Source organism: Phodopus roborovskii, unplaced genomic scaffold (genome assembly GCF_943737965.1).
Source record: "Phodopus roborovskii unplaced genomic scaffold, PHOROB, whole genome shotgun sequence".
Classification (NCBI taxonomy): domain Eukaryota; kingdom Metazoa; phylum Chordata; class Mammalia; order Rodentia; family Cricetidae; genus Phodopus; species Phodopus roborovskii.
In genome coordinates this window covers 23,145,491-23,160,122 of record NW_026126514.1, presented here as the reverse complement: position 1 = coordinate 23,160,122, position 14,632 = coordinate 23,145,491, and positions in this window count along the sequence as shown.

Here is a 14,632-nt window from a genome sequence, read left to right as displayed (position 1 = left end):
CTTTCCATTCTTGAAAGAAAACATTAACCATGAGTCACATGCTCTTAAACTTCTTGTTGGCTCTCCACTGGCAAAGTCAACTTCTCTTCATTGGACACTTGGGTACCATGCCATTGACCCTCAGTAGGAAGCAGCTAAGGCGTAGCCTAAGGGCTTACTCTCCTCTTGTGACAGTTAACCTGCAAAGTACCATCCATTGCATCCTATGATTGATGAGTGACAGTAAGGGAGGGGCCTCCTCTCAGGGCTCAGAAGCAGGAGTAGCTGTAGTCCTCTAGAGTGACTCAGTTCCTATTCTATGAAATATATGTGCATCTATTATCTATACCTCTACCTATTTTAACATCTTCTTATGGATAAGTTTTCAGAACTTTGCTTTAGATCAGCAGTTCTTAATCTGTAGGTCTCTATCCCTTTGAGGATTGAACAATCCCTTCACAGGTGTTGCCTAAGCCCATCTGTAGCAAAATTATAGTCTTAAAGTGGCAACGAAATAATTTTGTGGTTGAGGGTCACCACAACATGAGGGCGTGTAATAAAGGGTGGCAGCATCAGGGAGGTTGAAAGCCACTGTTTTAGATGAAGGAAGCTTAGCATCAGGGAGGTTGAGAGCCACTGCTTTAGATAAGCTTGGCCATAAGAGTAGGTGTCAACTGTGGACTGCCAGAAAAGAACCTGCCCACCCAGCTCAGGCATCGATGGGAACAGTTTTGCAGCAAAAGGAGCTGCCTGCCCCAGGCTGTACTTTCCTCTTAGAGCCAGTCCAGCTCTGCCATTGGCTGGTTATGTGTTAATTCACTTCCTTGGCTGGCAACACAATATTGGGCATCTATAAATCTTGTACTGTTGCATTCCATTTAGTGCCTATCTTCCATTAAACCTCCAATGAACACGGGGACAATTGACTTTGTGAGTGTTTCGTGTCTCTATGCCCACAGATCTATGTGCAGTCTGCTTGAGTTTCTCTTTCCATCTTCTCCTCCCTCCTGGTGGATCCTTAGCTTCCTTTGTCTTTGTGCTTAGGATCCCACAAGAGAAGAATGTTGGAGCAGCCTCCACCCCATCTTAGTGTGGTATTTGATTCAAGAAGCAACCTAAGAGAATGATTGTGTTTCTGGGTCCCAAGAGGTCGGTTACTCCCCAAGAACGACTTCCCTGGGTTGCAGGACTCCCTTGGGAGTCAGGGATTGTAGTGGTGGCAGCTCACCATCCATCTAGCATCTATAACTCCTCCTTCCTGTTTCTACACACTGTCCTGAAAATCTGTGGTGAGGGGTCCCGATTCATGAGAGTCAACCATGGAACTTCATCCTGGCTTAGTTACTTTCTATTGCTGTGGTAAGACATCAGAACCAGAGCAACTTACAAAAGGAAACATTTATTTGGGGCTTTCAGGGTAGGAGTCCATGACCGTCATGATGGCAGCAGACAGGCAGGCGTGGTTCTTGAGTAGTAGCTTGAGAGCTTTCATCTGATCCATAAGCACAAGGCAGAAAACCCACTGGTAATGGGCAAGAGATTTTGAAATCTCAAAGCCTGCCTCTGAGTGACACATCTCCTCCAACAAGGCCATGCCTCCTAATCCTTTCCAAACAGTTCCACTAACTGGGGATGAAATACCCAAACATATAAGCTGAGGGGACCATTCTCATTTGAGCCATCACACACACAGCAGTATGTGATTGGATCAGCATGAGTATGAGTATCAGTGATTGGATCAGAGTAGACATGAACTAAGGAGGCCCAGCCAGTTGGAAGGGAATGATTTATTCCATGATAACAGAGACCATGACTCATTCTGCACCTGCCTCCCTCTCTAAGATGCTTTTCCCCCAGAGACAGGGTTTCTCTGTGTAGCCCTGGCTGTCCTGGAATCAAGTCCCAGGTCCGCTGCAAGGGCAGCAAGTGCTTTTAGCCACCAAAGCCACCTTTCTAGCCCAGAGTGTCATTCTCTTAATAGATGTGACATACAAAGCCATGATGCAACAGTCACTGTTGCAGCTAGCTGTCTTAGGACCACAATGACAGCTTCGGTTTGAGAACATTGATAGGCCAAGTAGAAGAGAAAAGGCAGACTTTCAGAGAAAGAGACAATGCCATGCCTATTCCTGGAACCCTTTCTACCACCAGGGCTTTGCTAGGTGGGATAATACATTTCTTAGTTGTTTAAATCTACACAAACCGGGAGGTAGGATGCGGGTGGGGTCCTGTGTGTGAGAGAGGCATGCTGTTTTAGACCACATGGTCAGGTGGATAAGTCGAATGATAGACAGGCCTGTAAAGCACGAGGAAAGAACTTCCCTGGGCACAGCAACCATCAGTGAAGGTGTTGTTTTAGAAATCCCAGTTTGTACGGCTGAGAAGAGACTGATGGTAAAAGGGAGGCAGGAGTGGGGTGATGCAGGTCCTCAGGCTGGGGGAGGGGTTGGGAATTGTCTATGTGATGAGGGAGTACAGGAGAATATGGAGATTGCAGCCCAGGGTATTCCCAAGATTACAGAGAGAAGCCAACACAGATCCTGAGACAAATCAGTGAGGATGAGGGCACCCGGAGAGCGTTCTCAGCTTTAAGCCTTGGAATGTCACTAAGTTCACTTAGTTTCCAAGGGACTCACCAGAAACTGCTTCTTGTTGAGTTTTCATGAGGTTGGATTTTTTTTTTTTTTGAGTCGAGCTTATGATGTTGCTTGGTGCTTGTGTCACTTCTGAATATTCAAAATTCAGTATGACCACACCTGCACATACATGTGTCAATGCACATGACACAGACTGGATTATAGATGCTGGCTGTGTTAGATCAGGAGTAACTGTTGCATTTATGTCCTGGAGCAGTTCTGCAGTCTTAGTGAGGGGATGTCATGAGCTTTCCTTGGCTCTGTGTGAGTATGGATGTATGTATGAACAGATGGCCTGTTGCTGAATCACTGTGAACTTCAGGAATAGGCCCAACTTGGCCGATCTTTGTAGATGGAAGTTTCTGTCACATTCTGTCCTGCAGCAGTTCAGTCCCAAATAAACACACAGAGGCTTATATTAATTATAAACTGTTAAGCCTATTGTTGAGTCTTATTACTAACAAACTCTTAGAACTTAAATTAACCCATATTATCTATATTTAGCCACGTGGCTGGGTACCTTTTTCAGTATGGCATTCTCAGATTTCTTCCTCTGAGTCTGGCTGGCAACTGCTTCTCTGCCTTTTCTTTTCCCAGAATTCTCCTAGTCTGTTAGCCCTGCCTATATTTCTTGCCTGGCTACTGGCCAATCAGCACTGTATTAAACCAGTATGAGTGACAAGTCTTTACAGTGAACAAGAATGTCAGCCCATGTCAGTACTTTATTATTTGTTTGATATATAGCCAATTCAATGTGCTAATTTTTTTGTATAGCATTTTTTTTATATCAGTTCTCCTAAGGGGAGGAAGGTTCCAGCTCTCTTTTCCAGAACTTTCTTTTTCTAGGTTTCGTATCAGTATCACTGTAGGCAGGCTAAGTTTTTTCCCACGCTGGTATTATAGAGTGCCATAACTTTTACACTCTGGGGATTTGAAATAATCCTATTTTGTTGTTAGCACAATTTACTAACCTTAAAATCAAATCCATTTCCAGGGTTGGGAAGTAGTTGGTAAAGTGCATGATCCCCAGAACCAATGTAAACATTGCTCACAGCACTGTGTGCCTGTGATCCCAGTACCGGGGAGGCTGAGACAGGGGGACCCTTGGGGCTTGCTGTCCAGGCAGTCTAGGGTAAACAGAGAGCTCCAACGGGACACACTTTCACAAAATAAGCTGAAACACAAGTGGGAAGACACTTAACCTTGACCTCTGTCCCCCAACATGCTCCCCTCAACAGGCACGCACAGACGCAAACATATAGACAGACTGAGAGATACATACACAGAGAGAGACATACAAACAGACACACACATACATAGATAGATACAGACACAGACACAGACAGACAGACAGACACACACACACACACACACACACACACACACACACACACACACCCCAATTCCACTTTTCATAAAATGTCTCATCCTTGTCCACTGGCTGGTACACTTCTTAAGAAGATGGAGTAGCCAGGCAGTGGAGGCACACACCTTTAATCCCAGCACTCAGGAGGCAGAGGCAGGTGGATCTCTGTCAGTTTGAAGCCAGTCTAGTCTATATAGAAGTTACACAGAGAAACCCTGTCTCGAAAAAACAAACAAACAAAAAGATGGAGTTACATCATTTTTCATGTATTATTTTGCATTCTGCTTATTTCCAACCTGTATCCAATGCTTTTTCATATGTGTAGTTCCTATCATTTTAATTGAAAAATACTATCTTATTTTATGAATGGACCATGATTTAATAGCTTCATATTCCCATGTGGGTAATATTTCCTATTGCTATTTTTATAAAAGAGTATATAATACATTTCTCTTGCTCAGGTTTTCATGTTAGATTCCTCCTCTCCTACTCTTCAGGACAGACTGGCAGGAATGGGTAGGCAGAGATCTTGTTGTGACTGTTGAGACTGGTGAAAATTGCTTTTCTAAAAGAGTGTGCTCACTTTCAAGGTCTGTAACATTTGGAGACCTTATTTGTGTGACATCATTGGTAGCAATGGTGTTGTTTAGTTTTCTGTTGTGAGGCAGAAAATAGCTCTAGCTTCTGGGTGAGAGATGAGGAGAAATTTTCCTTAACCTGCTAACCCTCCCACTGAGGGTCCTGGGTTGGCTTAGTTATGGGCTCTTCTCAGGTGCCCTGAGTTGTGTCCTGGAAGCTGAAGCACATAACTCAGCCCTGTGTTTGTTCTTTGCTGGCACCTGGGCTCCCAGAACAGGTTAATCACAGAGCCCCACTGATATTTGTGTGTACTTCGCATCCCAGCAAAACACAGTGTCTGGGACCAGATTACGGACATCGGGGGCAAGAGTCTACTCTGCAGCTGTCTTTTCAGAGATAAAATGTCACCTGCCCTTCCTTCCTCTCTTTCGTTTCATGACTGGGAACACAAGTGACATCCTCCAAGAAGCTGTTTAAGGGAGGGAGAGAAATCCTGGCGTTGACACTGAGCTTAGGCTTCTTGCCTGGTTCCTTTACACAAGGCCAAACCCCCACTCACTCCCTTCCTGAGTCTCTTCTTGTGAAATCAAAGTTCTTTGGAGCCATGACAGACCTCCAGTGCCAGGAACTGTCCCCGGGGGAAGCACTCAGCCTGGGCAGCTCTCTTCCTGTCTGGGATGTTCACACTGGCAGCGCCTCTGGGAGGGGACAGATTTCACCCTGCCCTGTTCAGTGGCCCTGTGGAGGGGTGTGTGTGTGAGAGAGAGCAGAGACCAGTGGAGACTGTGCAATTCCTAAGTTTGGTTTTAGAGTGGAACAAGAACGATGTTGTGGAATATTATCTTAAGGTGTGTTGCATTCCTTTATGTTGTAGAAACATTTGTTTGATGATGTGAAGATGTGTTGGATTCTTTTGTGTTGCATTTGTTTAACTCTGTGAAGCGGTGATTCTTTGCCTGCCTAAACCAACTAATTGGTCTAATGAAGAGCTGAATGTCCAGGAGCAACACAGGAGAATAGATAGGGAGCTGGCAGGCAGAAAGAATAAAAGGGGGAGAAATCTGGGAAGAGAAGAGATCTAGGAGCAAGAGAAGGAAGAGGACTCCAGGGGCCACCCACCCAGCTATACAGCAAGCGAGGGAGTCAGAAGTAAAGAAAGGTATATAGGGTAAAGATAAAAGCCCAGAGGCAAAAGGTATTTGGCATAATTTAAATTAAGAAAAAATGGAATTATAAACCAGGGCATGGAGTTTTGACAGGCCACCAACCCATTTCATTGTCAACCTCCATTGGCTCTAGTTTGGTAGAGTACTGAGAAGAAGTAAGTACACAAAATATGCAATTCTTGAGAGCTTGCATGTCTGAATACTTCTGTATATACATTCATGGTCAACTGAGGCTTTAGTTGGGTATAAACTTCTGGGGTAAAAGCCATCTTCATTAGAGTTGTAGAATCATTGGCCCATATTACTTTGAAGAGGTACTTTCCATTTATCCCATCTTCTTGGGTATATAGAAACTAGTTTTACTCCTTGCCCTGGTATTGTGGTTTGAATTAGAAATGTCTCCCACAGATTTGTGTTTTGCTTGCTTATTTCCCAGGTGATCACACTATTTTGGGAGCCCATGGAACCTTTAAGGGGTTGGCTTCCATTTGGCCAAAGTTAGTGGGTCTTTGAAATCTAATAACTGTTCTCTGGTTCTGACTCATCTATTTCTTGGTCTGATAGGTTCCTCCTGCCATGAACTACCCTGTTGAGCTTTCTTTACTATGGACTGAAAACAAAACAAACCTCCAAAACCGTGAGCCAAAATAAACCTTTCTTTCTTTAAGATTTTCTTAACAGGCATTTGGGTCGGGGCAATGTAAGGTCATCAATATAGTTTGTTTCTGGTTAAACAGAGCCTTCAGATTAGCTGAAGCCGGTGAGGTATGCATGGGAGTCATGTACCAGGCTTGCACAGCTCTGCAGGCTTTCTTTCCTTTCCAAGGCGGTCAAGACCACATCATGAGGATGGATTCCCTGCCTCTCAAATTGCAAAGCCCTGTTTACAGTTTCTGCTGACTGTGAGTAATCCTACTGTGTTGTGTCACAGAGATTTCATGGCTGCTATTAGCTGATCCTCCTTGACAAGTAAGTCTCAAGCCAGTATGTTCCCCTGTAGCCTAGACTGGCCTCAAACTAAAGGCTAATAATCCTCTTGCGTTTAGCCAGCATGCGGCATGGCTGGCAAATTCTGTTCCATTCAGACCTTGTTCTCTTGTAAATTATTTGTTTCCCAAGTGAAGATGGATGTGATATCTGTACATTGTTCTTGGAAGAGAAAGAGGAGACTCCAGATGGAGAGAGCACTATGAGCTAGGGCACAGTGGTGTGTAAAAGTAGGGTATGCTTGAGGAACAGGAAAATTTAGCCAGGAAGTTTCCTTCCTTCCTTCCTTCCTTTCTTCCTTCCTTCCTTCCTTCCTTCTTCTCTCCCTCCATCCTTCTCTCCCTCCCTTTCTCCCTTCCTTCCTCTCTCCCTCCCTCCCTTTCTCCTTCCCTCCCTTCCTATAATGTTTTTAACCTTAATTTTATTTATTTGTTTGTTTCTTATTTTTAGTTTTTATTTTTTGAGGCAGGTTTCTCTGTGAGCCCTGGCTGTCCTGGAACTCTTTCTGTAGACCAGATTGGCCTCTGCCTTCCAAGTTCTGGGATTAAAAGGATATGCTACCACTGCCTGATGGGGGAATGCCCTTCTATACATATGTTTCTCTTACTGATTAATGAATAAACCACTGTTTGGCCAGGCAGGAAGGATAGGCAGGGCTACCAGATGAAAATCCTGGGAAGTATAGGCAGAAAACAGTCTCCACGTAGGCCGCCAGAGGGGTTACAGGTCCAGACCCTTCTCTGGTAAGATAAGACCACGAGGAAATACTTAGATCAATAGGAATGGGTTAATAATTAAGACAGAACTAGCCAATAAGAAGCCCAAGCCAATGGCCAACAGTTTTATAACTAATGAAGCATCTGTGTGTTTATTTGGGGCTGAAGCAGCTGCCAAGACAAAGAACCTCTTGTAACAATTGCCTGGGTTTAACTTTAATTTTATGCATATATATGCATATATGTCTATGTGTATATATGTCAAGTATGTGTGTGAGTATCTGTAGAGGTCAGAAGAGGGTGACAGATCTCCTGGGGCTGGAGTTGTAAGGAGGTGTGATGTGACTGTTGTGGGTGCTGAGAAGCCAACTTTGTGGCAAGAACAGCCCGGACTCTTAATCTCCGAGTCACCTCTCCAGCCCATAAACCTGCCTGCCTGCCTTTATATTAGATGACAAATATACTAGCGAATGCAGAGAAAAGCTCTTTTATCTGTATAATAGTGTGGAGTAGAAATGTAAAAAAAAAAAAAAAATAGAAAATAACATTAAAATATCATCAAAGCAATAGAACATAATGGTCAAGGGGATAAGAGCTAGACATCGATCAGTTCAAACTCTGGCTCTACCACTTTGGGCCATAAGCTCTTGGGCAGGTTATATAAATTTAGTTTCTTCATATATAAAATAGAAACAGTAGTGTGGCAATATTATTGTGAAGAATGAAAGAGCATACTGCTGGATACTTGGCCTGTATTGAACACAAAGCAAGACTTTTAAAATTTGAGCTGCTATTATTATTGTTGTTGAGTCTGGTTACCATAGGCTGATGTTTGGCTGGGAAGGATTTGTTTTAAGCCCTGCCAATGTGTATTGTACTACACTCTGTAGGAACTAGATATTAAATTTGATACACAGATAGAAGTCAAATACACTTAAGTGCCTTGTTCAGTTTTCCTTAAAAATCTCATTTTCAGGGGACCAGTAATTTTCTTGAAACCCATTATAGGACTACCTTGAAGAACATGCTGGAGCCTACCCAGCTCCAGTTCTTTGTTTTTATTAAGTTGGTGTGGCTTGAAAGACCATTGCAGTTTGTTATTTTAATCCCCCAAGGCCAATGGGAGTCAGTGTGAGTCAGCTGTTGTCCTCTCTTCTAGCTGTTATGCTGCATGCAGTTCCCCTGGGAGGCATTTGAACACAGGCACAGGACCATGGGCTCTTGGGGCTGGAAGGAACCTTCAGGAAGTTCCCATGCAGCCCTTTTGCCTTCCAAATAAACTGTACAAGGCTCCAAATGGGTAGTGTCTAATTTCCCTGCTGGTCAGCAGGGCCCCTCTGGCAATGTTGTTCGTGTTCAAGGATGATAAGTAAGCGCGTTCCATCCCTTGCTATGAGCTTAAAAAAAAAAAAAAAAAAAAAAAAAAAAGGAAAAGACGATGCAAGAATCTGACAGGATGAGATAAAACATTGGCTTTCTTACTCAGAGAAGCCGAATTAGATTGCCCGGCTTGATGGGCAATCAAACAAATGGCATTTGCTCTGAATTGAACCCCTACACTCCACAGTTCAGTGGCCATCTTCCCCTCAGCTGCTCTTGCCGGTCTCTCTGGCCAGCAGATCTGAAAAACCACTCTCAAAGCAGAAATGCCTGTCCCCTGATTCAGGCGCTCTCACAGTCAGACCTGACCATTAAAGAGGTCGTCTGTGGGGAAACTTCTGTTATCTCTCATCCTCTTTAAAAAGAGAGATACAGGGCTGGAGAGATGTCTCAGTGATTAAGAGAACTGACTGCTCTTCCAGAGGATCAGGGTTCAATTCCCAGTACCCACATGTTGGCTCACAATTATTTGTAATTCCAATTCCTGGGTATTTGACTCCCTTGTCTGATCTTAGTGGGTACTCACACAGGCAAACACACATACAACTTAAAAATAGTAATAACAAAACCATGAGAGATGCTTTCAATGAGGTACCCTCTTCTCTTCTTTCTCCTCCGCTCTGTTTTGAGGACAGTGGCTGGGGTGAAGAGGCCTGCCCCTACTCAGAAGACAGCAGGGTAGAAAATGGAGAAGGACCTGGCTGCAGCTGACACTGTTCAATGGCAGTAACTTCTTGTGACTGAAAGTTAAGAGGCTTCTGCCCTCTTGCCTGGCATGTGCTTGGGACTTAGCGCTGACACCATCCTAGGGGATAAATCTACCGGAAAGCTAAACTTTCAGGGTACTGAGCCACCCTCTTTATTTTCTAGTAAGAGAGACTTGGGGATGAGTGCAAGCGTGGGGTGTGTGTGTCACAAGCATTTTATCTGTACTGGCTCTGGGAAAGTGGCAATGGAGGTAAGTTCTTTTCGCCCCCAGAACCCCACCAAAGCATCAAAGGGAAAGGTCAGATTGGAACCTAAAAGTACAAGTCTTAAGGTTTTTAAAAATGGAGGCAGGGGATTCATAATTATATGTGATAAATGGAGCTGAACGCTCTGTTGGTATGGTGTGTGTATGTGTGTGTGTATGCATGTGTGTATGCATGTGTATGTGTGTGCACGCATGTGTTCTGGTAGTGTTCCTAAAGCTTTCACACGTGGCTCAGTGTGCTGCAGGCCTCGTCGATTTTCAAGACAATTTAGAAAACAGAGCATTAACAACAGGGCTGTGCATGCTTGGAATATGCCTCTTCTTTCCAGGGTCCTGGACATGAACAATGGCACGAGGATGATGCCAGTGATTAGGTCTTGAGGCACAGTAATTTCATTATGAAGTTCCTTCTTTCCTTTGCCCTCAAGGGGAGAGGATTATTGCAATTATGTCACCATCCATCGGGCTGTCAGAAAAGCCAAACTCCCCTTTCCCAAACAGAGCTAGAGAAGAACAAAGTGATGACAACAAATGGCGGGCTGTCAGTCAACTCTAATTTTCATACTCTCCATATTTTCTGAAGAGGAAAATACTTCATTTTCTCCTCCTTAGGTGATTGATAGCAACCAATCCTGTGATGGGAAGGGAGACAGGGGACATGAGGCTGGCCCTGCTGCCCAGGCTAATGATTCCAGGGTTCTGATTGCCTAGGTGTGTCCACTCACATATGGTCAACTCAAAACTCTTGGATCCCCCAAACTCTCATTGAGATATGGAACCAATTCTTGGTTGCCTCACCAATCACCTTTTGGGAAACATTTGTTGGACTCTTTGAGGACTGACACATTTTTCAGTTGGGAGAAAATGGCCGATAGGTTCTCCAATACTGTTAGACAATTTTATATGCACTTGACTGGCACGGCTTACTGTCCACAGACACTGGAGATGAAAATGGGAGCAGAAGAATCTAGCATAGTTACTTAGAGCTAATGGTCTAGTAGGATCTAGAGCGAGTGGGGTGTTGGCCCTGCAGGGAGGTACTTGGTGTAAGGAACATGGGTGTCATGAACACCCATGTGAAGGGGCAGAGAGGGCCGAGGGAAGATGGCATCAACGAAGCCACTGTCCAGAGGATGAATAGAGGATGGAGCAGCAGCAGCTGAAGAGAAGACAGGGTCAGAGGAGGGAGAGATGTGCTGGGAAGTCAGAAGGGGAGAGGTAGGGTCTGTGGTGAGAACCCTGTTATGGGGTATGTTTTATATTACGTTATGGGGAACAGTGAAAAGTTTCAACTAGAGCATACAGGGAGGATGAGACAGAGGAGAGACCTAAGGTCCCCAGTGGTCTGAACTAGTTATTCGGAGGGGTGTATGTTTGTGCATGATCAAGGGCTCTGAACTGGTTAGTGTGAGGTGTGTGTGTGTGTGTGTGTGTGTGTGTGTGTGTGTGTGTGTGTAGAGCTATGCCAGGCAGGTGTCTACGATGAATATTCAGTGGTATTATTTACAGAGATGCGTAGTGCAAGATAAAGCAAATGGAATGGGGTCTGGAAGGAGAGATAATGAATTGTCTTTGGAAGACAATGGTCTGGACACCTAGGGAGAACTAGGCAGAGGGGCACGGATGTCTGAAATTCAAAGGATAATGTTCACTCCCCAGGCTGTTTCTCTTTGTGCTGTGTGTGCTGAGCCTCTGCTGTTCTCCATTCTGCCTCATAATCTCGGATTAAAGGCCTCTGCTTTGCTCCATTCTCGAGTCTACACCTTGGATATCTGGCTGTTATGGGGCTTGAGTATGTAGGGGGATGGGTACACTGGTTCCAGAATTCGGAAGCCATAGGCACAGGCAGAAAAGCTCTTAGTCTTAAAAACCCTGCTGGTGAATGCCCTCTCCGCCGTCATGGCTTCATGACCTTTTACTGTATTTTCCTCCCCATCAGCCTCTGCCCGTCTAGCCCAGGGTGCTAAGTTTTCTCGCTCGGATGCTTCATGATGAGATTCCCTCAATGTTTTTGATTTTTATTAGTTTCTCTTCTCTGGAGTTGATTATTATTCTGGCTTCATCGTTCGCTGAATGGCAGGGCTATCTTGACTTGGGAGGCATTTCTCTCTCTGATTGAGTTTGACGCATCTTTTCAGCAGAGATTCAGTCAGCCACAAAGGCACATTCCAGAACCTGAGCCTCTCAGATAAGTCATGTAGGCTCTGCAGATCAGAAATCATGGCCATAGATAAATAAATATTTTGGTAAATTCTTTAAAAAAAAAAAAAGTCTTTCCCATGGGTCATTTGCTACCTTACACTTAGATTTTTTTTTTTTTTAATGTGCCAATGGCCTAGGCTCAGTTGGCAAGGACTCAGCTATTTGTCTTTAAAAGTTCTTATTAAATAAAATTCTTTGACAGTTTCATGCATGCAATGACTTTTAGTTGTTTTCATCCCCATCACTCCCATTCTCTCTCTCCTGCTGACACCCCTTTTCTCAGTAAGTCTCCATTACCCTACCCTCTCTCTCCTGCTGATACCCTGCTAGATTCTTAATATAATAACCGCCCAACAAATTAATATGAAAAAGGTCAAAACGGCAACTGAAAAGTGAGAAGAGGATTGTGAGTCATGCAAGAAAAGAAAAGGGAAGCATAATTGGATCTTCAGTCTGGAAAGATACTAGAACTCATTCATAAAAACTTGAAACACCACTGATGAATAAATGGGCCGAATCTGGAATAGCAGATTCTAATGTGGGGAGGGGCCTTGAGAGTCTTGTATGCTCCATGGATTTCCTGAGTCTGTGAAGTTTCTGGTGAGTTTCATGAGCCTGATAACTTCCCTGCTCCCTCCAGGAGGGGATGTTTCAGTCCCAAGGAACAGCTGCACATCACACCTGGTTCCCAGATTTATTTGTAACTAAACCATATGTATTCAGCGTAACTGTAGCACTCACATGCTCAATAAAACATGGAAGGAAAAAAGGAATGACGAAGTGCCTGGCACACAGTAGGCTCTTGATTCATGTCTGTGAGCTGGGAATGGAGAAAGTGCCTGGCACACAGTAGGCTCTTGATTCATACCCACAAGCTGATGTGATGAGGGCTGTGTGGAGAAGATAGGCTCTCCTGTTCCCTTCTCCATACACAGACACACTCGTGAAGACTATGGGGCCAAGATCAGGAATCTTTTCAGAATACAGTCAGTATCTATCAAATAGACTTCTGTTGCTTCAAAGTGTAGCTAATAACAATCTTGCCATTGTCTGTGAGACTACTTGTGGGATTACAGAGGAAAGGCTCGGGGACCCAGAAGCCTTGCGGACTGGGGCCAAGGAGAATACAGGGCGCACTTGCAATAGAGAATGCTTCTTTGTGGCTCATTAAACTCCTCTCTGTTCCTCCTGGTTAGACATGTGCCTGACGTGCCCTGCAGAGCCACAACATCCAGAAGTGGCAGAGTCAGGCGGAAATAAAAACAATTCACTTCAGCCCCTAAATGACATGCCCCCTAATTCAAAATAAATCTCTGATGCTTCTGGAGAAAGGCTGGACTTGTCCTAGTAAAATCAGACACAGCCTTCATTATTTTTAGTCTTGTTAAAAGAAGTTGCCATAGCAACGACACCATCATCGAGGACAAATGTTATCTCTTTAAGTCAATGACACTAAGAGCTGTCCCACAAATACCCAGTGTTGTCAGAAGAAGAAATGACTTTCCAATAAAACTAATTTCTAAAAGTCGTCACTATTCATCTTCGTTTGTGAGCCCAGAAGTTTCCTTTCTCACAAATAAGAGATAGGAAATGCAAAATACAACTTTGTAAGGGCCAAGGCTGACCTGGGTTTTATCTGTTTGTAAGAAAGTGATTGATTCTATTAGTCCCTTAAAACATGTAATTTCATTTGCGGCCTTTAAATCAGCCACAGGAGGCATGGCAGTAATTAATTTGACCCTTGGGCAGAGTATGTGTATTCTGATGGGACAGCAGGGGAGCCACACTGGAGTGTGGGCGCTTCTGACCTCTTAGGATGTCTTTTTAAGTGACAGAGGAGGCAGCTTGGTCCCTGTGGAGCAGGATGGACACTCAGAACATGTTGTCTGGCCTAGCCAGCTTGAGTGTTCACATAGACTTCTAATAGGCTGACTTTTCTAGCTGTGATAAACTGGACCTTAAGAGTTAAGTGGATCCTTCAACCTTACCTTCCTCTGGGGCTAAAAAAAGCATATAATTTTGGTGTCAGATCAAAGCACCATGGGTGGGTTGGGAGAAGGGAGTTGAGCCCCTCACCCCTAGATTCTGGTTCTGATTGCTGCCAAGACCTCACAGCCCCCCCCAATAACTGCCTCTTCTCATCTTAGACTCCTTTGCACCCAATCCTGTGATATCTAATAGCTTTGAAATCAGGATATGCCTAATATTTCTTGGCATGGCAATTTTTAATTTCTTGGTACATGATCTATTTTTCTGGAAGGAAAGGGAAGTGACATTTGCTGCCTACACACCAAAAAGCAAGCACAGTGCAAAGCAATGTAGAGGCATAATTTGATCTACTTGTTTAAAAAAAAGTTATTTATTCTATTTTTTATGTGTATGAATGTTTATCTGTCTGTATGCATACACCATGTGTTTGCCTGATGCCAGAAATAAGAAGATGGTGTTGGTTCCACAGATGGGTGAGTTTACAAAGGAAGAGGGTATTATGATTTACAGTTCTGGAAACACAAAATTAAGGGGCTGCATCTGGTGATGGTCTTTTCAGTGACAAGAGTCCTGAGATGATAGAGCATCCCAGCTCCAGAGGCAGGTGGTTCACATGCAGGTGTATGCCTTCTGGGTTTTCCCTCTCCCTATGAAATCGG